General features: G+C 43.4%; 1 protein-coding gene across 5 annotated transcripts in view; it reads left to right on the top strand.

The window, feature by feature from the left end:
• Nucleotides 1-25518, top strand: part of LOC119962941 (probable phospholipid-transporting ATPase VD) — a 363410-nt gene that overhangs the window by 137532 nt on the left and 200360 nt on the right. The window lies entirely within an intron of this gene.

Below are 25518 nucleotides of genomic sequence, written 5' to 3'. Positions count from 1 at the left end.
TCAGAAGGAGGCCATTTGGTTCATTGAGTATACACCAAATTGAAAAGAACACCCTACTTAAGCCAACGCCTCCACCTTATACCCATAACCCAACCTAACCATTTGGACACTAAGGGGCAATTTAGCATAGCCAATCCACCTAACCTGCACATCTTTGAACTGTGGACGGTAACCGGAGCTCCCGGAGGAAACCCACACAGACACAAGGAGAAAGTACAAACTCCACACAGACAGTCACCCGAGGCTAGAATTGAACCTGGGTCCCTGGAGCTGTGAGGTAGCAGAGCTAATCACTGTGCCACCATGTCGCCCATGTATTTTTGAGGCCCATACAAATTATTTGTCAAATGTTTTGAAAATGATCAAGTGTTATGACACCATGGCTAGTGTGTGGCCAATTCCAGTCCCACTTCACCCAGAGTTACAACACAATTGAAATTATCTCTTAATTTAAAAAAGTACCATAAGTCTTTGTTCTTTGGCTGCCCAATTTAAAAAAATTGAAAGTACCCAATTTTTTGTCCAAGTAAGGGGCAATTTAACGTGGCCAATCTACCTACCCTGCACATCTTTGGGTTGTGGGGGTGAGACCCACGCAAACACGGGGTGAATGTGCAAACGTCTCACGGACAGTGACCCGGGGTCGGCCTCAGCGCCGTACTGCACTGCGTCACTGTGCCACCCCTGTCTGTAATGGTTTTCACTGTAGATTCATCAGGGTCTTGAGACTTCTCTGCAGACTTAGAACCAACAGACATGAAACATTTGGGGAAAAGAGAACAATATACAACCTCTCCTCTCAGCATCCAGCAGCTTTTTCTGCTGGGTCCCGTGAAAACCTCCACATGGCAGAACCCAATCGCTGCCTGTTGCCAGCCAGAATATGGTCCTTGGCCAATCCATTGTCCACCAGCCAACCAACAGAACCAAATCTTTCCAATATCTCGGGTGTTGGAAGTCTTGAGTTCTTCTGTTCAAAATTTAAATCTTCTTAGCATCGAATGCTATTTTGAAACTTTGGAGTTCCTCACTTCCTCTACTCAACTTGAAGGTATATCCATTAAAGATCCATGGACCAAAACTGATAACGGCAAATAAAAGAAATAGGAAATAAGGGAATCAATGCAAGTGTAAATAAAACATTCTCGTAGAGCTCATCAGTACAACAGGTATATGGCGGTTCCTGCATTCAATGAAATAGTCACATGAATTTCAAAATGAATTGTGACCATTTCTCTGCAGTTAGATTTTGATAAGAGGCATTTAAAACTTGTCAAAAAAAAAGCAAAACCTTGCAAAAATTAGTTCATCAGCTGAAATCAGCTTCTCTAATATTTTGTATGTGGTTTCAAAAATAATTAGTATCTAATCGTAAAAAAATTAATTGAAGCAATATTTTTCTCTCTATATAGTTCTGAAGAAGAATCATATGGACGTGAAACTTTAACTCTGTTTTCTCTCCCTGCAGAAGCTGCCAGACCTGCTGGGTTTTTTCAGTATTCTGTTTTTGTTACAGATTCTAGCATCCACAATGTTTTGATTTTATTTTAAAACAAGCTTTTGTGTGGTCCCTAACCCTCCACAAATCTTTCCTTCGAAATAATCAGTTCACGTGACCTGTCAACTGTGTAAACCTTGTGGCTTGAGAAGCCTTTTCTACTTCTACGTTGTTGTGGTTTCTTAAGATCAGTTCTGGAACTTGTGGTGACCTTAGGAACATAGAACATTACAGCGCAATACAGGCCCTTCGGAATAGGGTAGTTGTAATTTCAGCATTTTTGGATCATTTTTGAGAATTAACTTTGCTTGATTATTAAAGACCATTTAACCTAAAATGCTGGACAAATACTTTGTAACAGAAAGGTAAAGGCTTCTTCTTCCTGAATCAGATGTTCAATAGGCCCACCAACCTTGTTCCATTTAATGTGGTTTCACATGTACACTACTGGAGAACTTGGCTACATAATGACAGAGAATAGCCATAAATGTAATATGGCAACTGTGATGTGAGAAACCTCATCGACTAAGGTGCTCATGTATAGGCAGAATTTTCTGAATGTGGGCTGTGTAATAAGCATTACTGAAAATTCCAAACCCAAGATTAGCCTAGTTCTTTGTCCTATGAGTTCAGTTCTTGCAGAAATTCAGTAGTTGAGTCCTGAGGATCCAGGTTCGATACTGGCCCCAGGCCACTGTCTGTGTGGAGTATGGGGGGAAAAAATGAATTGGGTACTTTAAATTTATATTTAAAAATTCAGGAGTTGCGACAGATACCAGTAGAGCTTTCCACTTCACCATCTCCAAGGGAATTGAAAAGACTTTCCATCCAGCTGTATGTAGATATACCCCCAGGTCTCTCTGTTCCTGCACCCTTTTAGTAGAGTATTCTACCCTTTAATTCATACTGCCTCTCCTTATTCTTCCACCCAAAATGTATCACTTCACATTTTTCTGCATCATATTAATCTTTATTATTGTCACAAGTAGGCTTACATTAACACTGCAATGAAGTTACTGTGATATAACAGCAAGCTAATCTACTAACACCCCCCCCTCCCCCCACCTTTTTTACTATGCCACCCTGTAGCGCCACACACACAAAAGAGAGACAAACAGAGGGATGGAAAGTGGTGAAAATAATAAGGATTAAGGTAAAAAAAATAAAGATGCAAGCCCTTGCTTTGGATGTTGAATTCCTTGCAGGTTGTCCTCCCAGCACACTGACTGACCGAAGCTACCGGTGTACAGTTGATGATGTCCTTCTAGCAGAAACATTCATTCAGTACTCACAACCAGTAGGATTTTGATTGATTGATTTATTGTCACATGTACTGAAGTATAGTTAAAAGTATTTTTCTGCGGCCAAGGTAACATACACAGTACATATATAGTAGACAAAAAGAATAATCGACAGAGTACATTGACAAATAGTGTTTGGTTACAATGCAGAACAAGGGCCAAACAAAGCAAATGCATGAGCAAGAGCAGCATAGGGCATCGTGAATAGTGTTCTTACAGGGAACAGATCAGTCGGAGGGAGTTGTTGAGTCTAAAGAGAAAATGCTGGAAAATCTCAGCAGGTCTGGCATCATCTGTAGGGAGAGAAAAGAGCTAACGTTTCGAGTCCAGATGACCCTTTGTCAAAGCTTTGTCAAAGCTCCGCGGTAATTTTCTTTTATCCATTGAGGAATCTAGTAGCTGTGGGGAAGAGCGACATGTTAGCATTTATTAACTGGGCCCTCAGCTCCGGGTTTGTATCCAGGGCTCTATCTTCTGATAGAGACACTTGATTTTGCATCAGCCCCTACTTCCAGCTCATGGACTGACTTTACTTTTCTGCAACCTGAAGAAAATCCATACCCAGACGCTACAGTGAGAGAAGAGCTCTTAAACTGGAGTTTTAGAGAAAATTTAGCATATCAGAGAGAGAGAGAGAGATCAGGGTTGCTTTCTGCTTTAGAACCAAAAGTGAAACTAAACAACCTAACCTTACTGGGGTGAAAGAAACATTCCAGAGAAGTTAGAACCTATTGACAAAGTCCAGCATTTCAAGCCCCTTCATTGTTCGCCAGCCAAGTCAGTCAACCTGAGTCATCACTGATCGCTCCAGCTTGGATTAAAGATGAAGACCACATGAAAGGCTCAGGCCCAATTCTCGTCTATGGAAAAAAATTGTAACATCAAAATTAAAAGAAAGGGGGAAACAGGGAAGAAGGAGGGTTTAAATAGGAGGATCTTTACACTCTGTATCATTTTGAAGTCTATCACTTATCTCCACACAGTTCATAATATGTTTTGTGACACCTGCAAATGTTAAAATTTGTGCCTGTATGCCAAAGTTATCAAGAGTTAATATCAAGAAAAGCAGAGGTTACAGAACCAATCCCTGGGAAACCCTGCTGCACACATTCCTCTAGTCTGAAAAACATCACTGCTCTTTGTTTCATATCTGTTAGCCAATTTTGTATCCATGCATTTACTGTCCCTTTTATGGGCTTCAACGTTGCAGAAAATCTATTTTGTGGCTCTTCATCAAATGCCTTTTGGAAGTCCATTTACACCACGTCATCTGCATTACCCTCATCATTCTTTTCGGTAACTTCATCAAAAAACTCAATCAAGTTAATTCAATTGTTTTGCCAATAACAAATCCATGCAAAGTTTACTTAATCCACTTGTCCAAGTGATTGATAATTTTGTTGTGCACTATTGTTTCTAAAAGCTTTCCCATATCGAAAGGGGATTGGAAGATTATGTCCAGCGCCTCTACATTTTCCACTTTTACTTCCCTCTGTATCCTCATATGCATTCTGGTTTTAGTAAAGCCAACCTTTCTAGTACCATCTCTTTATCAAATTTTAGCCCGTCTAATGCTCAACTACTTTCTCTTTCTTCATGACTTGGCGACATCTTCTTCCTTGATAAAGGCAGATGCAACTAAGCCATTTAGTACCACAGCATTGCTCATTGCCCCCATGTGTAGTCCCTCTTTTTGATCACTAATCGGTCCCAGTCCCCTCCTACTCCAATTTTACTAACCATATGTCTATTGGAAACTTTTGGAATCCTTTCACGTTAACTGCCGTTTCTTCTCAGATTCCCTCTTACTTTTTTTTTCAATTTCCCTCTGAACTTCCTATATTCAACCTGGATGTCACCTGTACTATAAACCTGATATTTGTCTTGCTTTTTCTACTTCAACTTACTCTTGTCATCTAGGGAGCTCTGGCTTTGGTTGCCCTACCTTTCCCGATTGTGGGAATCCATCTTAACTGTATCTGAACCATCTACATATAAAGGCAACTTATTATTCGATTATGGTTTTGTAAGCCAATCTTTGCTTCCAGTTTACTCAAGACAGATCCATTCTCAAAGCACTGAAATTGGCCCTCTTCCAATTACGTACTTTTCTAAATTTCTCCTTGTCATTTTTCATAACTGATCTAATACACTATTCTCTAAATGTTCACCTATTGACACTTGATCCATTTGATCCACCACATCCTCCGAACCAGATGTAGCAATGCTTCATTTCGCTTTGGGTCTGAAATATACTGATCACGAAAATTCTACTGAGCGCAGGGGTTGGTTTAGCTCACTAGGCTAAATCGCTGGCTTTTAAAGCAGACCAAGCGGGCCAGCTGCATGGTTCGATTCCCGTACCAGCCTCCCCAAACAGGTGCCGGAATGTGGCGACTAGGGGCTTTTCACAGTAACTTCATTGAAGCCTACTCGTGACAATAAGCGATTTTCATTTTCATTTCATTTTCAAATACTCATCCTCCTTTTTGCCCTTTACTATACTTTGCCTTGTTGCCATACCAGTCTTTATCAGGATAATTGAAATCTCCCATCACACTACAGTTTTTGCACTTCTAATTTCCCTAGAAATTTGTTGCTGTATATCTTTCTCACTAGTCTTACAGAATATGCGAGTACTGTCATACTCACTTTGTTTTTTTACTCACATCAAATATATTCTGTCCCTCTGTCCAATACTGTAATAATATCCTTAATCAGCATTGCCTCCCTTCCACCCTTCTTTCCTTCCTTCTTGTTCCCCAATACCTTGTACCAAGTCTAGCCCTTTGTTGAACCTTGTCTCCATTATCACCAGGATATAATATTCCCATGTAACTGTGTGCATGTGCAGCTTTCCAGGCTTCAAAATTCATGGGGGCAATGAGTGCATTCTCCATTGAAAACGACTAAAAAAACTTGCAAACATTTTGTGAAAATTTGTTCTTGGGACGTGGGCAACGCTGGATGGGCCAGCATTTGTGGCTCATCCGTTATTGCTCTTAACTGAGTGGCCATTTCAGCGGGAGCGGGGTGCAGTTAAGAGTCAGCCGCATCATTGTGTGGGTCAAACCGGGTAAGAATGGCAGATTTCCTTCCCTGAAGGACATTAGTGAACCAGATGGGGTTTTTATGTCTATCGGGCAGTGGTTTCATGATCATCGTTTGACTTTTAATCACAGACTTTTATTGAATTCAAATTTCACTATCTGCCACCTGGATTAGAACCCGGGACCCTAGAGCATTACCCTGAGTCTCTGGATTATTAGTTCAGTGACAATACCACTACGCCACTGCCTCCCATAAAACAACAACACAAACATAATAATAGCAAAACATAAAACAGAAAAAGAAACGGTAACCAAAATAAGTATATACCTGAACTCATTCTCGATGCTATGCGGTTAAACTATACACTTGTGCGATACAGTTTGCTGATGTGGCCTATGTTAGCGGATTGTGACTGGCACGGAAACTTTATGGTCAACGGAGAAAAAATCTCTGGTATCACCTTGGGGAACAGATAGTTCCAGCACGCAGTATACTAGGGCGAGGCCCATCGAGGATAGCGAGGCTTCTGTAGTTGGAGCCCTTTCTCTGACTCCCAATTGTAGATTTTATTTTCTTCAGTTTCAGGAATTCCGTTAGGTTGGACAGCCAGTCCGCGGCCTTACTGTCAGCACCCCTTCGTCCATTCTCCATGTTTTGTAGGTGCTGTCTATTTTCGCTGGGATGAATCGATGGTTTCTGCAGATGGCGTCCAAAGCGATGTGTCACCAAGTTTGAAGTGGTGTCTGAGCTGGTTCCAGGTCCTTAGCGTGGCCACCACCACCACTGGGCTCCTCAAGTACTTGACTGGGAGGAATGGGAGTGGGCCGGTGACTCCCAAGGGATGCTCCAAGGCAGGTTAGGTTTGTATCCCAAGAAGGCTCCAAACTCCGTCAGGAGTTCCATTATCTTCCCCGTGCTGGCTAGGCGGTTCGAGACTTAGAGGAGCAGGTCATCCACATAGAATGAGACTTTCTGCTCTCTGTCTCCCCTCTGGATGCTTCTCCACCACTTCGCTGATATAGGAGCAATAGCCAGGATAAACAGCGGTGGGGACAGTGGACATCCATGCCTCATGCCTCTGTACAGCCAGAAGTAGCCAGAGCTGTTGGTTGGTGTTCATCCAGATATCAATTTCGCCCACGAGGTGAACCCTGGCCCAAGCCCAAACCGTAGCTTTACCTCATGAGGTGTCTGCATTCAAAGGTCTTCTCTGCGACCAGGGAGATGAGCACTTCTGATGTCTCATGATCATGATCACATTCAGTAGGCGTCTGATGTTCGCCGTTAGCTGTCTGCCCTTAACAAACCTGGTCTGATCTTCCCCGATTACTTCTGGCAAGCAACTTTCCAGTCGCCTCACCAGAGCCTTCGGCATCAGTGTTCAGATGTGGTCCACTCGGGTCATTGTCCTTTTACAGGATATCAGGACCTGTGCCAGCGTGGGCAGCAGGACCCCCTCGGCAGCGTGGGCAGCAGGACCCCATCGGCAGCGAGTCATTGAACATCTCCTGCAGGCATGGGGCCAGTGCTGCTGCAAACTTCTTGTAGAAGTCCACCAGGAACCATTCTGGTCCTGGTGCCTTCCCAGCCTCATGGAGTTCATGCACTCCATGACCACCTCCAGTTCCAATAATAATAATGATCTTTTGTTGTCACAAGTATGAAGCTACTGTGAAAAGCCCCTTGTCGCCATATTCCGGCGCCTGTTCAGGTATGCCGGTACGGGAATTGAACCCGCGCTGCTGGCCTTTTTCTGCACTGCAAACTAGCTGTTTAGTCCACTGAGCTAAACTGGCCTATAACTGTGCTTCCAGTTCCAGTCTCTGTTCCTCCCCCACCATCCGTATGTCCAACCCGTCCAGGAACTCATCTTCGAGTTGTCCTCCGGGTGCTCGGAGGTGTACAGTCCCTGGTAGAAAATTGCAAAGGGCCACCTGGAGCTGTGGCCAACCTACCAATCCTGTCCCTTATCTGTACTATCTCCTGTGGCCATCTGCTTCCTCAGCTGGTGTGCCAGTAGGCACTTGGCCTTGTCCCCATGCTCATAAAAGGTACGCGACCCCCCCCCCGGCCCCAATCGCATAAGTCCACATACTTTTCTGGTTTCCCTTCATTTTTCTTCCTAAGTCTGTCCTTTTCTACAAACTTGTACAAACTTATTGTTGTACGTGACCCATAGTCTTGCTGGATACAAAATGCCAGATCGCACCTTTTAAACAGTGCATTTTTGGTCCCATTAAACTCCACCTGGCGCTTGGCCAGGCCAGCTCCAAATTCCTGTTACAATTGGATGTGTTGTTCCCACTCGCACCCACATGACTGCGTGCTCCTCACCCACCTCAGAACCCGTTCCTTGTCCTAGAACTTATGGGATTTCACTATTATTTCCCAGTGTGGTTCCCTGGACTAGGATTTTTGACAGAGCAATCCTGTGGGTCTGGTCCACCTCTCTGGGCTTTGGCGAATCCTCCTCCCCGACCAATTTCGATGCATCCTTGGAATATGTTCTGTCAGGCTCCTACCTTCTGTGTCCTGCGGTAGCCAGACGATTCGAGGTTCTGTCAATGGGACCTGTTCTCCTGGTTATCCACCTTGCCCTTTAGCGCCTTCTGGGCCATCACCAACCTTGCCACGTTGGCCTCGAGCGAGGCGGTCTGCTCATTCTGGTCGGTGGCTGCTTTCTCCTGATCCTACACTGTTGCCTCTTGGGCCGTCAATCTCCGTTCCACTTTGTCCTTTGCTCCCTTTATGGGGGCTAATGTGGCCTCTATTGCCGACTTCATAGCCAACATGAGGTGGTGTTTTATCGCCTGTGCCTCTGGAGCTCCACAGAGATAAACTCCTTCAGCTTCTCTGTTGACAAGTGGGTCGGCGTTGACGACCCTGTTGTGTCTGCCAGGCTCAGGTCTGGCTCGCCATGGGTGTCCCCCTGTTCTGGGGTTGGGGTCTTCCTCTCTTTGCTCTTGCTGGACTTGCAGTCTAGCTGCTAGCTCGTTGGCATCTCAGTCGATTGGGCAGTGAGTGAGTGATAGATTGGGGAACTTTTTTGTACTTTTGCTGCCTGTTTGACAGTTCAAGGTCTAGTGAGAAGTTTCTAAGAGAGAGCCACCTTTCGTATGACCGCCCAGATCATGGCTGCCACCAGAAGCCTCCTCTTTTTATATTTATGTACAGACGTTCGATGTCTGTTGTAAAAGCTATGGACCGGAATTCTCTGAAACCCCGGCAAAGTGTTGACGCCGGCGCAACGGGCCTCCAGGACCAGGCATTCACCGCTTCCTAGGGTTGCTCGTGCTCGGGTTGCAGTCTGTGCCTTGCTAAAGCACAGATGTGTGAGGAGTTGCAATGGCTTGGAAACATTGACTGATATATTAAGTATATGTGAATTAAGCTATTTTTGTATCTGGCGGTTAGCTGGTGACTATTCCCCTTGTGCACAGTTGAACCTTTTCAAGTCAATATCCTGATATGTTTGTCAGTACTCGCATTAAACCAAAGTACTGAGGGGAAAGAAATTTGAAATTGGCAGAATGAAACCAAAGAATGCTGGAGCGTGCTAATTGCTTGCAATTATTTTTTTAAAGGAGCTGCAGATATGGGACTCATTCCCAATAAGTTTCTTATGCCAAGTAGAATTTTGATTTGGAAATGGACTGTGGGAGATTTATTTATAATAAATTAACAAAACAGCTTATTTATAGATTTTAAGTTAAAAGACTGCATAGAATCCCTACTGTGTAGAAGGAGGCCATTCAGTCCATCATCTCTGCATCTACCCTCTGGTTTATACAGAGTCTTTAGTACTTATGCTACTGTATCTATCTGAAGAAAAAAATCCTTAAAAGATTCAACATCAAAAAGGTAATGTTACTATGTGACTACATCACAATGAAGGAGGCAGGGAGAATGGAAAATGAGCCCCTGAAAACCAAAAGATAGCCCCGCAAATGAAAATGTAGCCTACGCAAAAATCTCCACCAAAACAAAAATATTTCGACCTTAGCGGCTTTCCCAATCTTATTTACCATGTTTTGTGCCTTTCGTCCAACAAGGGAGAATCTAACCATCTCCTCTTGACATTCAATGGCATTACCATTGCTAAAACATTCTGCAGCCAGGGGTTACCATTGACCAGAAACTGAACTGGACCACAGCACCACGGTGCAAGGAGCCATTCAAGTGGGAGGAAGAGAAAGGAAATTAGTTGTAATTGGATATAGTTAGGGGGATAGACACTGTTCTCTGTGACCAGGATCGAGAGTCCGAAGGTTGTGTTGCCTACCTGGTATTCAGGTTCAGTATATCTCATCTGGGCTGCAGAGGACCTTGGAGCGGGAGGGTAATGATCCAGTTGTCATTGTTCACCTGAATCATGCTGGGACCAGAGTCCTGGTGAATCGGCAGTGGGAGTGAGGGGCTGGGGGGAGGAAATGGTGGGGGGGGGGGGGGGGGGGGGGCAGGTCACTTGTATGTAAAATTAGAAAATGAAAGTTAAAGGAGAAGGTAGGAGTGTAGGTTAATATTGAGGACTTTAAACCAGTTAATGGGGGGCTAGTAAAGATTCAAGAACAAATAATAGAACAAACAGTATGGCAAGTGGCAGGAATTTAACTTGAGGCACAGCAAAAAAGGGGATAACGATGAAAAGGAAGGGGGGGGTCAACGCAGGACTGAGGGTGTTGATCCTAAATGCACGCAGTATATGAAACAAGGTAGATGAGCTTTTGGTGTACATTGAAATGGGTGGGTACGATGTGGGCATTACAGAGACGTGGCTGCAAGGGGATCAGGGCTAGGATCTAAATATCCAAGGATATGTGTCCTATCGAAAGGACAGGCAAAGGGTGCAGGGTTGCCTTGTTAGTATTAAATTAAATCAATAGCAAGAAGCGATATAGGGTCAGAAGGCGTAGAATATGTGTGGGTAGAGTTGAGGAATCGCAAAGGAAAAAAGACCTTGATGTGAGTTGTGCAGGTCCCCTAGCAGTAATCGGGATATGGGCAGAAATAAATAGGGAGATAAAAAGACAAGTAAAAAAGGAAATATTACAATAACCATGGGGACTTCAATATGCAGGTGGCCTGGGAAAATCAGATTGGTAGCGGATACAAAGAAAATAAATTTGTGGAATGTCTACAGATGGTTTTTTGGAGCAGCCTGTGGTAGAGCCCACTAGGGAACAGGCAATTCTAGATTTGGTGATGTGCAATGAGGCAGACTGGATTAGGGAACTTGAGGTAAAGGAACCCTTAGGGGACAGTGACCACTGTATGATAGAACTCATCCTGTAGTTTGAGAGGGAGAAGCTGGAATCAGATGTAACGGTGTTATAATTGAATAAAGTTAACCAGAAAGACATGAGGGAGGAACTGGCCAGAGTTGATTGGAAGGGGAAGATGGTGGAACGACAATGGCAGGACCTATTGACCTATTGAGGCAATGGGATGTCATAGATCACAGATCATAGAACATACAGTGCAGAAGGAAGCCATTCGGCCCATCGAGTCTGCACCAACCTGCTTAAGCCCTCACTTCCCCCCCCCCCCCCCCCCCCCCCCCCCCCTGAGATCTTGGTAAATATTGGAAAGAACAGAATGTCTCCTTAATCAGTGAGGTTCAAGAATTGAGAAAGACACGGGAATGATTGAGGAGAGCGAATTAGGGTGGGTGAATTCAATGTCAAATCAGTAAAGATAGAAACAGAAAGGAAAAGTAAAAACTTCTCTGAACAATTTGCTATCAAAAAGAATGATGTTCCCATTCCAACCCAGATGTTGATTTGTATTGCTGTTAACAATTATGTTGTTGAAATGATAGTCCCATTCTTAATTAGCAAATTTAACTCTCTCAGTGAGATTACTGGGCAAGTAATGTGGAAATCCAGCAGGTGTTTAAAAATAACAAGGAGACTGTGATGCAAAACAAACAACGTATTAGAAAGTTCTAGAGATTTGTAACAAATCGATGATCTCTCAATCCCCAGAAATGAGCTGGCCAATTTGCTCATTAGTAACAGTGTACATTTTTACAAACCATTATATTTTCAGCAAGGTTTGGCCTAATACCTTGTGCAAACAGAAATCCTTATTCTACAAATAAATGTGACCCTTGTCTTATTGTATTTGGTGAGTTGATGGATCTTATTGACTAGTGAAACCACTCTGTATGCCCTCTGTTTCTATTGCGGCAATGTTTGCTGGTAACAAGAAAATTAAGGCATTCAGCATCACAAATGAAATTGGATTAGTGCTCCCAAAGAATTAGCACATACGTGTCCTAGTGTTTTTGCAGGGGGGTGGTGCAGGAAGCAAGCTGAGTCAAATAAAAATTTATGACTAACAAGTGAAGGACAGGATTAGTAACTATGTAAGGGTTTGCCAGTCGCAGAAGAAGAAACTTTCAAAACCAGTGGATTTGATTGTACAAAGATTGGCGCAACAGGATTTACTGTGCTATGGTTATTTAGACAGAAGGAAATAACTATGAAACTAGTGTAATACTAGTAAACTACATGAATGTAAATCAGGAGGTTAAAAATGAAGGAAGGCACCACGAGGATTGTGACTTCAAATTTATCATATGGCGAGACTACAAAAGTCATAAATCAAAAATATTTGGGAAATGGGATCAAGACAACCAAGTACAAGGTGTGGACCTTTGTGCCCAAGAATCTCTTCGAGCAACTGCACCGGCTGGCCAACATGTATTTTATCTTCATTGCTGTGCTCAATTTTGTGCCCGTCGTTCGTGCCTTTCAACCAGTGATCAGCCTCATCCCAGTTATAATCGTCCTACTTCCAAATGCCATCAAAGATATCTGGGAGGATCACAGACGTTACACGTCAGACCAAAAAATAAATCAGAACTTATGTCTTGTCTACAACAGGTAAAAACTTCTTTGAGTCCACACTCTTCCAGTAATTCTTTGAACTTTTAAGACAAAGTAAGGGGAAATGTTGTGATGATTGGGTGGAAAGCTGATTAGTGATAGTGGAACTTTATTTCTCATTCAAATTACTTTCTCCCTGTACCTTATAGGAGTTGTGGAAAATAAAGTGACTTTGGAAGTTGCTGAGTCATATGTAAAATGAACAAATTAAATCCACTGATTTGAATTGTTTCATGAACAGTTACATTTTAACCAGTTTGGAGTTTTAAATCTCCTTCAAGCAAACTATGGCTTTCTTCGACCAGGGAAGACATTTTGAGGTGGAAGATTTTTCATCTTTCTGGAAGAATATTTTCAGTGCATACTTTCTTGTATTATATCCTGTCCTAAGTGTCTACCACTAAAATCTTAACACCGGGGGTAGCACGGTGGTGCAGTGGTTGGCATTGCTGCCTCACGGCGCCGAGGTCCCTGGTTCGATCCTGGCACCAGGTCACTGTCCATGTGGAGTTGGCACATTCCCCCCGTGTCTGCGTGGGTCTCGCCCCATAACCCAAAGATGTATAGGCTAGGTGGATTGGTGTGGCTAAATTGTCCCTTAATTGGGGGAAAAAAATGAATTGGGTATTCTAAATTTATAAAAAAAAAATCTTACCATTGCATTAAAGGAATTCTCAAGCTCCTGCTGTTTCAGAGATTTGATATAAATGGTGGCACGGTGCCACAGTGGTTACCACTGCTGCCTCACAGCACCAGGGACCTGGGGTCAATTCCGGCTTTGGATGACTGTGGAGTTTGTACTTTCTCCCTTTGTATGCGTGGGTTTCCTCCGGGTGCTCCGGTTTCCTCCCACCGTCCAAGGATGTGCAGGTTAGGTGGATTGGTCATGCTAAATTGCCTCTTTGAGTCCAAAGATGTGCAGGTTAGATGGGGTTATGTGGATAGGGCGGGAGAGTGGGCTTAGGTAGGCTGCTCTTTTAAAGGGTCAGTGCAGACTCAATGGGCCAAATGGCCTCCTCCTGCACTGTAGAAATTCTAAACAGAGAGAAGGAATTAGAAACCTGGGCACAGCTGGAATGCTCTAATGCATGCAATGCACCAAAAGCTGTGGAAGAAATATAATAGTGTAAAATATAAAAAGTACAACAATAACATGGAGATGCACAAGCATTAAACAGTGAGACATAGAGTCTTTCTACCATATTATTTCGCTGCTGTTTATACAATAAAAATCATTTTGCTGTTAAGTAAACTCTTTCCAAGGCAACAGCTAACACGCTAGCAATCTACCGTTTGACTACACTTGACCAATTAAGTGCAATCTTGTGAAATGAGGCGTAGGTATTTTAAGTGATGGGTAATCTGAGACTTTTAAAAGTTTGGATTGTAGTGATGCAGCGGATCAAGTGACTTGATTTTACTGTGCTTTTTTCTTGAGACTCTTAGTGTAAAGTTTAGGCATGTGTACGCTTGCATTTTCTTTCAGGAATAGCCTAAGTTATTTGTATAGAGAAAGAAATTTGAAAATGAAAATCGCTTATTGTCACAAGTAGACTTCAAATGAAGTTACTGTGAAAAGCCCCTAGTCGCCACATTCTGGCGCCTGTTCGGGGAGGCTGGTACGGGAATTGAACCGTGCTGCTGGCCTGCCTTGGTCTGCTTTCAAAGCCAGCGTTTTAGCCCTATGCTAAATCAACCCCTTTATGCACTCATATAGTACCCTTCATGATCATAGGACTTTCCAAAGTGCACTTCAGACAGCAAAGCATTTTTTGTGTAGACTACTTCGTGTAGTCATTGTTGCAATGTAAAAAATATATTGCTAAATTTATGTACAGCAAGCTCCCGCAAACAGAAAGTTGTTCATGATGAAATGAGCTGTTTTTTTTGTTGTTGATTGAGAGATAAATATTGGTCAGGTGGGTGGAGGCAGTTCCTCCTTCGCAAAAATGCAATGGGATCTTTCATGTCTGCCTGAGAGGGCCTTGGTTTAATGTCTCATCCAAAAGGCTTTATTCGTTTTGGAGCATTGATGGTAGAAATACGCAATAATCCAGAGAGAGCAGAAACAGCAACAACAACTTTACAGAACATCCCAAGGCACTCAAAAGTGTCATCAAACCGAAGGTAACAACGATGAATCTTTTGGCCATCTCTCCTCCTTCCTCTTTTATTTGCAGCTCAAAGAGAGAGAGATTCAAAGGAGCATTAAAAGGGGAAGAATACTAAAGAAGCAGACTGCTTTAGGGAGGGAAATCCAGGGTGTAGGACATGCGGGCACAGCTGACCATGCTGAAGTAATTAAAATTAAAAATGTGTCAGAGGCCAGAATAGGAGAAGCAAAGATCATCACTCTCTCCTTATCTGACTTGTAGTTAGATGTAGTTTGGTAATTCTCTAGTTAAGGGTCACAGGGTTTTTCTAGGTTAGAGGGGATAGAAAAATGCAGTTCCAAAGAAAGTCATATTGGACTCGAAACATTGACTCTGCTTCTCTTGCATAGAAGCTGCCAAACTTGCTGAGTTTTTCCAGCACTTTATTTTTATTTCAGATATCCAGTATCCACAGTATTTTGCTTTTATTATATGGAAATGCAAGTTGTGTTGTTGATTCAGCTATTCTGAGAAAACCAGATCTGTTTTTTGGAATACCTGTCACACTACGTGTGACAGACAGGAGGGGGTTTAATTTAAGCAGTTCTGATTTCTCCCATAACCACCCATCTGTAAACAGAAATGTGTTTTGGATTTTTGAATTGCCCCTTTATATTGGATGGCGCATATTCCCCAACCCTTCTGTTTTGAAGTGATCGAATCCTCTATTAAGGACCCCATAGCAAACTCAAGATGATTTTTAAAACTAAATTTAAAGTGCCCAATTAATTTTCCCCCCCAATTTAGCGTGGCCGATCTACCTACCCTGCACATCTTTGGGTTATGGGGATGAGACCCACACAGAGGGAGAATGTGCAAACTCGATCGAACCCGGATCCTCAGCCCCGTGAGGCAGCAGTGCTAACCACTGCGCCACCGTGCTGCCCCCAAAATAGGGTTAAATCAGAGAATCAGTCGTCTTTGCACGCATTCAAAAGACGGGAAGAGAGTTTGCAACGTTCTCTCCTCAACACCCATACAGACATTTTTGCATTCATACACTACAAGAGGGAATAAGGGAAAGAAAAAGGTACAGGGCAGAGACAAGACAAAATACGAATTATTGTTTATGCAAATTCAGAATTGAAAGTCCAATGGTGTACTCCTTCAGAGAGATTAGCCGGTTGAAGCTAATGCTGGGTAATCTTTCTAGTCACGCTGACTTCATGATGGGAGAAGCACATAAAGATGATTGAATCTTGTACTACGCACTGGTACAGAAGTTCAGACATTTCAATAGAAATGGTGTAGATGAGGGCCAGGCAAATTAAACCTGGGCTGAGCTCTAATTCTGCTCTGAAGAAGTCAAATGGACTAAACTCTATTTTCTCTCCCACTTTATTTTCTGGCCACAGATGCTGTCAAACCGCTGAGTTTTTTTTCAGTATTTTCTGTTTTTGCACCAGTTCTGCCGTTATTTGTTGATGGCAGATGACAGACTGCCTCTTTCAGCTTCCCAAGGCAATATTACAAGTTCTAGCAGCTTGGGAAGTCGAGGGGGGAAGGTCCATTGGCCATAATTCCCATTTCATCCCCTTGGTTTGGGACAAAGATGTATATTCCTGGTTAGGATTCTTCAGACGGTTAATACATGAACCATTAATAATAAAAAATTATTATTATATTATTATTCCTTGTTGGGATTCTTCAGATTGTTAATACATGAACCATTAAGAATTTAACCAGAGGTTTCGGGACACTTTGTATTGGCAAATAGATCATCTCTACTCACCAGGACCTTTCCTTAGAAATGTAAAGGAGCCTTTGTGCATTTCCTTGGAATTTGATTTCTGCAGTCACAGGGGTTATTAGCACCTATTTTGAGATAACAAGGTTGTTGTGGTTTTCTGAAGGCTAGGAATTCCTTTTATGTGAGTTGTAACCAGTGATGTTTTCAGTCAGTCTGAAGCCTTTGCCCATTATATTTTAAAGTAATTTTACAAAGGAGCCAGAATGATTGATATATATGTATATATATATAATATATATGTTTATATAATATATATACAAAATATTCTTTCATGACTTCTTGTCATGACACTGAGGAAACAATGTGGTTGATTAACAGTTTATTTAATTTTGTAGTTGAGGTTCTAGGTATCTCGAATATACATCCTTAAAAAGGGAGGTGCAGTTACTAGATGTAATAGGTTAATTATCAAAATAAGTTGTCTTTTACAAAATTGCGCTATATTCTGAATTCTCAATTTCTGGTTAAAACCGCCACTGGATTTAGCTGGCAGTCAAGATATGTGAACCAGCTGAAGTAATTGTGTGTCTCTTCTGATTGATGAATAGTTTGTGTCTGGAAGCAGCACAAACTTGGAATAAATATTTCAGCTGTTGGCAGCTGCTTCAATTCACTTGGAAACTGAGTTACAGGAAGGAAGGACAACATGGAATTAATTTCACATAGAACATCTCATGCCAGGCACATGCTCAAAAATTACCAAGCAGCGCTTTCATTGTTTTGTTTTAATGCATTTCTTGTGGATTAAGTGAAATACTGTTGTTTAATTTGCTTTTGTTCTTGCTTCTGGATAATTTAAAGAAATTTTACTTAACACAAAGTCATTCGTGGTTCAGGTTTGAGGCGATCATCTGTCAATGTACCATTAAAAGTAAATCACCTGCTCCTTCAGTTGTTTGCCATAGAACCTTATAAAAAATAGCTGCTGTGGTAACCTAAATAAGTGATTGCTATTCAAATGTAATCCAATAGCCATAAACTGCTTTAGAATGCCCAGAGCTTATGATGAGGGGGAGCTGTTATGTAAAGGCAAGTTTTTTTCCCCCTTGATATACTATTTCTCGTGCATAGTTCATAGTAAAAAATAGCATTGTCTGCCTGGAAGCTTCCCCTCCCATATGCTTAGTGCATAAAATTGAGTTTTTGTTCATAGCATGCTAGCTAATGCAAGCTGACTTTTATATTATGGACAAGTATAAAGTGTTGGTAAAGATCTTAGTGACCAATTCCTGCAAGCTTTAAAATATGTGTACTTACTCTTTTCTGAATGTTGTGTCTGTGGTACCATCCAATAGTCACCAAGTGCCATGGCCAAATATTTTTTTTAAAAATACACAATAAATAATGTGTTTATTTATTTTATTCATTTACGGGATGTGGCTAGGCCAGTATATATTGCCCATCCCCAGTTGCCCTTCAGAAGGTGATGGTGAGCAACCTTCCTGAACCGCTGTAGTCCCTGAGGTGCAGGTACACCCACAGTGCTGTTAGGGAGGGAAGTCCCAAGATTTTGACCCAGCAACAATGAAGGAACACCGATATATTTCCAAGTCAGGGTGGTGAGTGACTTGGAAGGGAACCTCCAGGTGGTGGGGTTCCCATGTATCTGCTGCTCTTGTCTTTCTAGACAATAGTGGTCATGGGTTTGGATTTTGCTGCCTAAGGAACGTTTGTGAATTCCTGCAGTGCATCTTGTAGATGGTACACACGGCTGCCAGTGTTAGTCGGCGGTGGGGAGAGATTGTTTGTGGAAAAGGTAGCAATTAAGTGGACTGCTTTGTCCTGGATGGTGTTGAGCTACTTGTGTTGTTGGAGCTGCACTCGTCCAGGCAAGTGGAGAGTATTCCATTGCATTCCTGACTTGTGCCATGTAGATGATGGACAGGATTTATGGGTGCTCAGGAGATGTCCGCATGATTCCTAGCCTTTGACCTGCTCTGGGGCACGTTATTTATATTGCCAGTCCAGTTCAGCTCCAGGTCAATTCCTGGTCAATAGTAACCTCCAGGATGTTGATGGTGGAAGATTCAGCAATGGTAATGCCATTGAATGTCAAGGAGTGAGGTTGGATCCTCTCTTGTTGGACATGATCGTTGCCTGGCACATATGTGGCGCGAATATTACTTGCCACTTGTCAGCCCAAGCCTGGATATTGTCCAAGTCTTTGGACATGAACTGCTTCAGTATGTGAGAAGTTGCGAATGGTGCTGACCATTGTGCAGTCATCAGTGAACATCCCCACTTCTGACCTTATGATAGAAGAAAGATCATTGATGAAGCAGCTGAAGATGGTTGGGCTTCAGACACCACCCTAAAGAACTCCTGCAGTGATGTCCTGGTGCTGAGATGATTGATCTCCAACAACCACATCCATTGTGCCAGGTGTCACTCTAACCAGTGGAGAGTTTTCTCTCGATTTCCATTGAGTACGGTTTTGCTGGGCTCCATTATGCCACACTCGGTCAAATGCAGCTTTGATGTCAAGGGCAGTCACTTTCTTATAATAATAATCTTTATTGTCACAAGTAGACTTATATTAACACTGCAATTAAGTTACTGTGAAAAGCCCCTAGTCACCACATTCCGGCGCCTGTTCGGGTACACAGAATTCAGAATGTCCAATTTACTTAACAGCACGTCTTTCGGGGCTTGTGGAAGGAAACTGAGGCAGCCGGAGGAAATCCATGCAGACACTGGGAGAACGCGCAGACTCCGCGCAGTGACCCAAGCTGGAAATCGAATCTCAGACCCTGGCACTGTGAAGCAACAGTGTTAACCCACTGTGTTACCATACCGCCCACCCCTTGAGGTCAGCTCTTTTTTCCATGTTTGCACCAAGGCTGTAATGAGATCAGAAGCTGAGTGCCCCTCGCGGAACCCAAACTGGGCACCCATGAGCAGGTTATTGCTGAGTAAATGCTGATTGATAGCACTGTTAAGAACAAAGAAAAGTACAGCACAGGAACAGGCCCTTCAGCCCTCCGAGCCTGCGCCGACCATGCTGCCCGTCTAACCTAAAACCGTTTACACTTCCGGGATCCGTATCGCTCTATTCCAATCCTAAGGAAAGTAGAGTTTAACTCCTGGAGACACAGGGACAAGGACTTGCTTCTTCTCCTCTCTTGCTCTGACTCTCTCGCTCTCTCTCTCATGCTCACACTCGCTCTCTCTCGCGTTCACTCTCTCCCGTGCTCGCTCTCTTTCTGCTTGCTCTCTCATGTTCGCTCTCTCACGGCCTCTCTTGTGCCCTCTCTTGCTCTCCATCTCTCTCCAGAAAGGCTGCTGATGTATCTCTTTTTTTTAATAAATGTTTTTATTCAGTTTTCATATTTTATGTTGAACAAATTACAAATTGTTAGGAGAGAAAAAGAACAAAAAAAAAAACAACAAACAAACACGCAAAAATTAACATACATATTTACAGGTAATGCTGATGTATCTCTGAACTTGCAGAGACCCTGAATGAATGGATTCATACAGGCTGCAAACAGAGACCTGGATATGAAAGCTTACTTTGAAGAAAGGTCTGCTTAGAAACAACCATCTGAAACAAATAATCCCTTTCATTATTACTTTTACGTCCCTCTTCTCCCCTCTGTGTTTGTCTCTCTTGTGTGTGTGTCTAGAGGGTTTGGCAAGTTGAAGTAGGGGGAGTGATTAGGATTTAGATAATTGTTAACCAGTTGTATTGGCTGCATATTTCATTATTGTTCTTGTTATAAATAAAAAAAATCTAAAATGTATTTAAACTTACACACCTGATGATTGTAATTATTGGGCAATCAAGGGCCAAAAACTTTGAGTATTTTTCTAAGAATTATTGGTTAATTCAATTGTGTTGCGACTCTGGGTCAAGTTGGACTGGAATTGGGCATTCGGCAGCACTGTGGCACAGTAGTTAGCAATGCTGCCTATGGCGCCGAGGACCCGGGTTTGATCCCGGCCCCGGGTCACTAATGTCTGGAGTTTGCACATTCTTCCCCTGTCTGTGTGGGTGTCACCCCCATAACCCAAAAAGGTAGGTGAATTGGCCACAGTAAATTGCCCTTAATTGGGAAAAAAAGAATTCGGTACTCTAAATTTATATTAAAAATGTAGGACTGGACTTGACCGCGCACTGGTCGTAGCACTGTCTGCACCGGCTCGCCAAATGAATATTATGGCTTAGTATTATTCTCCTGCATTTCTATTCAAACGATCATCTAATGGCCTTTTGAGCGTTTGTTTGAATCTGTTTCAATCACACTTCCAGGCAGTGTGTTCTAGGCAGCACGGTAGCACAGTGGTTCGCACAGTTGCTTCACAGCTCCAGGATTCCAGGTTTTATTCCCGGCTTGGGTCACTGTTTGTGCGGAGTCTGCCCGTTCTCCCCGTGTCTGCGTGAGGTTCCTCCGGATGCTCCAGTTTCCTCCCACAAGTCCTGAAAGACGTGCTGTTAGGTGAATTGGACATTCTGAATTCTCACTCTGTGTACCCAAACAGATGCCGGAATGTGGAGACTAGGGGCTTTTCACAGTAAGTTTAAAAAAAAAAAATTTAGAGTACCCAATTATTTTCTCCAATTAAGGGGCAGTTTAGCATGGCCAATCCGCCTACCCTGCACATCTTTGGGTTGTGGGGGTAAAACCCACGCAAACACGGGGAGAATGTGCAAACTCCACACGGACTGTGACCCAGAGCCGGGATTCGAACCCAGGTCCTCAGCGGCGTAGGCAGCAATGCTAATTTTCACAGCAAGTTAATTGCAGCGTTAATGTAAGCCTACTTGCGACAATAAAGATTATTATTAGACCCGAACCACTTGTGTGAAAAAGCTGTTTCTCACATCACAATTGCTTATTTTGCAAATCGCTTTAAATTTTGATTCTTTTATGAGTGGGAACAGTTTTTCCCTGTCTACTCTGTTCAACCCCCTCATGATTTTGAACATCTCTATCAAATCTCCCCATAGCCTTCTTCTCTCCAATGAGAACATTCCAAATCTATCCTCATAACTGAATTTTCTCATCCTTGGAAACCTCTTCTGCACTTTCTCCATTGCATTCATATCCTTCCTATTGTGTGTTATCCAAGTCTGTATACAGTACTCCAGTTGAGGTCTAACTAGCGTCTTACAAATTCAGCACAACCTCCTTCCTCTTGTATTATATGCCACTGTTAATAAAGGCAAGTATATTGTATGGTTTATTAACTGCTCTCTCCACCTTTCCTGCCACCTTCAATGATCTATGCACATACATGCCCAATTCCCTCTGCACCTGCATCCCCTTAAGCAATTTACCCTTTATTTCATATTGTCTCTCCATGTTCTTCCTACCAAAATACTTTGCCTCACATTTGTCCGCATTGATCTTCATCTGCCATTCCATCAACTATGTTGTCTATGTCCTTTTGAAGTTCTGCACTGTCCTCACAATTTAGAATACTTCCATGTTTCATATCATCTGCAGACTTTGAAATTGACCCTGTGCCCATGCACAGCAAGATTTAGATCATAATACATATCTAACAAAGGGAAACCAGTAAATATAGTATATCTGGTTTTCCAAAAGGCATTCACTCAGATGCCGCACAAAAGGAAAATAGGAAAGACATGGGCTCATGGAGGTGGGGTAATATTTTAGTATGGATAGAGGATCAGTTAGTAGATAGAGAGTGGACATTTGATGGGGCTTTTTCAATTTGGCAGGCAGTGAATAGTGGAGTGTCTGCCACAAGGATCACTGCTGGGGCCTTGGCTATTTACAACTTATATTGGCTTAAATGAAGAGGCAGGGAATAAATGTGCAAGGTTTGTGAATAATACAAAATTGGGGGGGGGGGGGGGGGGGGGGGTAAGGAGGCTGCAAAGAGATTTGGATAAGTAAAATGAGTGGACAACAAGATGGCCAATGTGAGTATAACGTAAGTAAATGTGAAATGATTCACTTTGGCCGTAAGAATAGAAAAGCAGAATACTTTTAAAAAGATGTGAAACTTGCTCTTGTTCAAAGAGGTTTGGGTGTACTCAGTGACTTGTACAAGGAACACAGGTTCAGCAAGCAATTACAAAGGCAGATGGCAGCAGAGCAGAGCTCTGATCCAGCAGAGGGCAGCAGAGCAGAGCTACTGATCAGCTGTTCTGGGGAAATTTGCATACGTGCAGTGCGGTCAGCCTAAGTTGAAGGTGGTTTGTGGAAGGGCTGTTGGCAACTGACAGTTAAACCCGAAACACTTCGTGAGTGTTTCCCACCCTACCTCCTCCTCTAACCAACCCCCCCACCCCACGGTGGTTGGGAAGCGGGAGCAGGGGCCTGTCGTGAAGGTGAGTGAGTGCCTTTAAATTTGCTTAACTTTCAGCGGGAGCAGGGTTTGAGGTAATATCAGGTAACTGCTTCCTTTCTTTTTCTTTTTCTTGTTTTTTTTTTTTTAAATCTAGAGGTGATGTCAGGGAAGGCAGTACAATGCTCCTCCTGCAGAATGTTTGAGGTGAGGGACGCCGTCAGTGTCCCTGCTGATTTCATCTGTGGGAAGTGCACCCAACTCCAGCTCCTCAAAAACCGTGTTAGGGACCTGGAGCTTGAGCTGGATGAACTTCGGATCATTCGGGAGGCAGAGGGGGTCATAGATAGGAGCTTCAGGGAAGTTGTTACACCAAAGACTGGAGATAGATGGGTAACTGTAAGAGGGACTGGGAAGAAGCAGTCAGTGCAGGGACCCCCTGTGGTCGTTCCCCTGAGTAACAAGTATACCGTTTTGGATACTTGTGGGGGGGGGGACTTACCAGGGGTAAGCCATGGGGTACGGGCCTCTGGCACGGAGTCTGTCCCTGTTGCTCAGAAGGGAAGGGGGGAAAGGAGTAGAACACTAGTAATTGGGGACTCAATAGTCAGGGGCACAGATAGGAGATTTTGTGGGAGCGAGAGAGACTCACGTTTGGTATGTTGCCTCCCAGGTGCAAGGGTAAGTGATGTCTCGGATCGTGTTTTCCGGGTCCTTAAGGGGGAGGGGGAGCAGCCCCAAGTCGTAGTCCACATTGGCACTAACGACATAGGTAGGAAAGGGGACAAGGATGTCAGGCAGGCCTTTAGGGAGCTAGGATGGAAGCTCAGAGCGAGAACAAACAGAGTTGTTATCTCTGGGTTGTTGCCCGTGCCACGTGATAGTGAGATGAGGAATAGGGAGAGAGAGCAATTAAACACGTGGCTACAGGGATGGTGCAGGCGGGAGGGATTCAGATTTCTGGATAACTGGGGCTCTTTCTGGGGAAGGTGGGACCTCTATAGACAGGATGGTCTACATCTGAACCTGAGGGGCACCAATATCCTGGGGGGGAGATTTGTTAGTGCTCTTTGGGGGGGTTTAAACTAATTCAGCAGGGGCATGGGAACCTGGATTGTAGTTTTGGGGTACGGGAGATTGAGAGTATAGAGGTCAGGAGCACAGATTTGACTTCGCAAGAGGGTGCCAGTGTTCAGGTAGGTGGTTTGAAGTGTGTCTACTTCAATGCCAGGAGTATACGAAATAAGGTAGGGGAACTGGCAGCATGGGTTGGTACCTGGGACTTCGATGTTGTGGCCATTTCAGAGACATGGATAGAGCAGGGACAGGAATGGTTGTTGCAGGTTCCGGGGTTTAGGTGTTTTAGTAAGCTCAGAGAAGGGGGCAAAAGAGGGGGAGGTGTGGCGCTGCTAGTCAAGGACAGTATTACGGTGGCGGAAAGGATGCTAGATGGGGACTCTTCTTCTGAGGTAGTATGGGCTGAGGTTAGAAACAGGAAAGGAGAGGTCACCCTGTTGGGAGTTTTCTATAGGCCACCTAATAGTTCTAGGGATGTAGAGGAAAGGATGGCGAAGATGATTCTGGAAAAGAGCGAAAGTAACAGGGTAGTTGTTATGGGAGACTTTAACTTTCCAAATATTGACTGGAAAAGATATAGTTCGAGTACATTAGATGGGTCATTCTTTGTACAATGTGTGCAGGAGGGTTTCCTGACACAATATGTTGACAGGCCAACAAGAGGCGAGGCCACATTGGATTTGGTTTTGGGTAATGAACCAGGCCAGGTGTTAGATCTGGAGGTAGGTGAGCACTTTGGAAACAGTGACCACAATTCGGTGACCTTTACGTTAGTGATGGAAAGGGATAAGTATACCCCGCAGGGCAAGAGTTATAGCTGGGGGAAGGGCAATTATGATGCCATTAGACATGACTTAGGATGTGTTGGTTGGAGAAGTAGGCTGCAAGGGTTGGGCACACTGGATATGTGGAGCTTGTTCAAGGAACAGCTATTGCATGTTCTTGATAAGTACGTACCAGTCAGGCAGGGAGGAAGGGGTCGAGCGAGGGAACCGTGGTTTACCAAAGAAGTGGAATCTCTTGTTAAGAGGAAGAAGGAGGCCTATGTGAAGATGAGGCATGAAGTTTCAGTTGGGGCGTCTGATAGTTACAAGGAAGCGAGGAAGGATCTAAAGAGAGAGCTGAGACGAGCAAGGAGGGGACATGAGAAGTCTTTGGCAGGTAGGATCAAGGAAAACCCAAAAGCTTTCTATAGGTATGTCAGGAATAAAAGAATGACTAGGGTAAGAGTAGGGCCAGTCAAGGACAGTGGTGGGAAGTTGTGTGTGGAGGCTGAGGAGATAAGCGAGATACTAAATGAATACTTTTCGTCAGTATTCACTCAAGAAAAAGATAATATTGTGGAGGAGAATGCTGAGACCCAGGCTATTAGAATAGATGGCATTGAGGTGCGTAGGGAAGAAGTGTTGGCAATTCTGGACAAGGTGAAAATAGATAAGTCCCCGGGGCCGGATGGGATTTATCCTAGGATTCTCTGGGAAGCCAGGGAAGAGATTGCTGAGCCTTTGGCTTTGATTTTTAGGTCATCATTGGCTAC

This window comes from Scyliorhinus canicula, chromosome 3 (genome assembly GCF_902713615.1).
Source record: "Scyliorhinus canicula chromosome 3, sScyCan1.1, whole genome shotgun sequence".
Lineage (NCBI taxonomy): Eukaryota > Metazoa > Chordata > Chondrichthyes > Carcharhiniformes > Scyliorhinidae > Scyliorhinus > Scyliorhinus canicula.
This window is presented reverse-complemented; position numbering and strand designations above follow the sequence as displayed.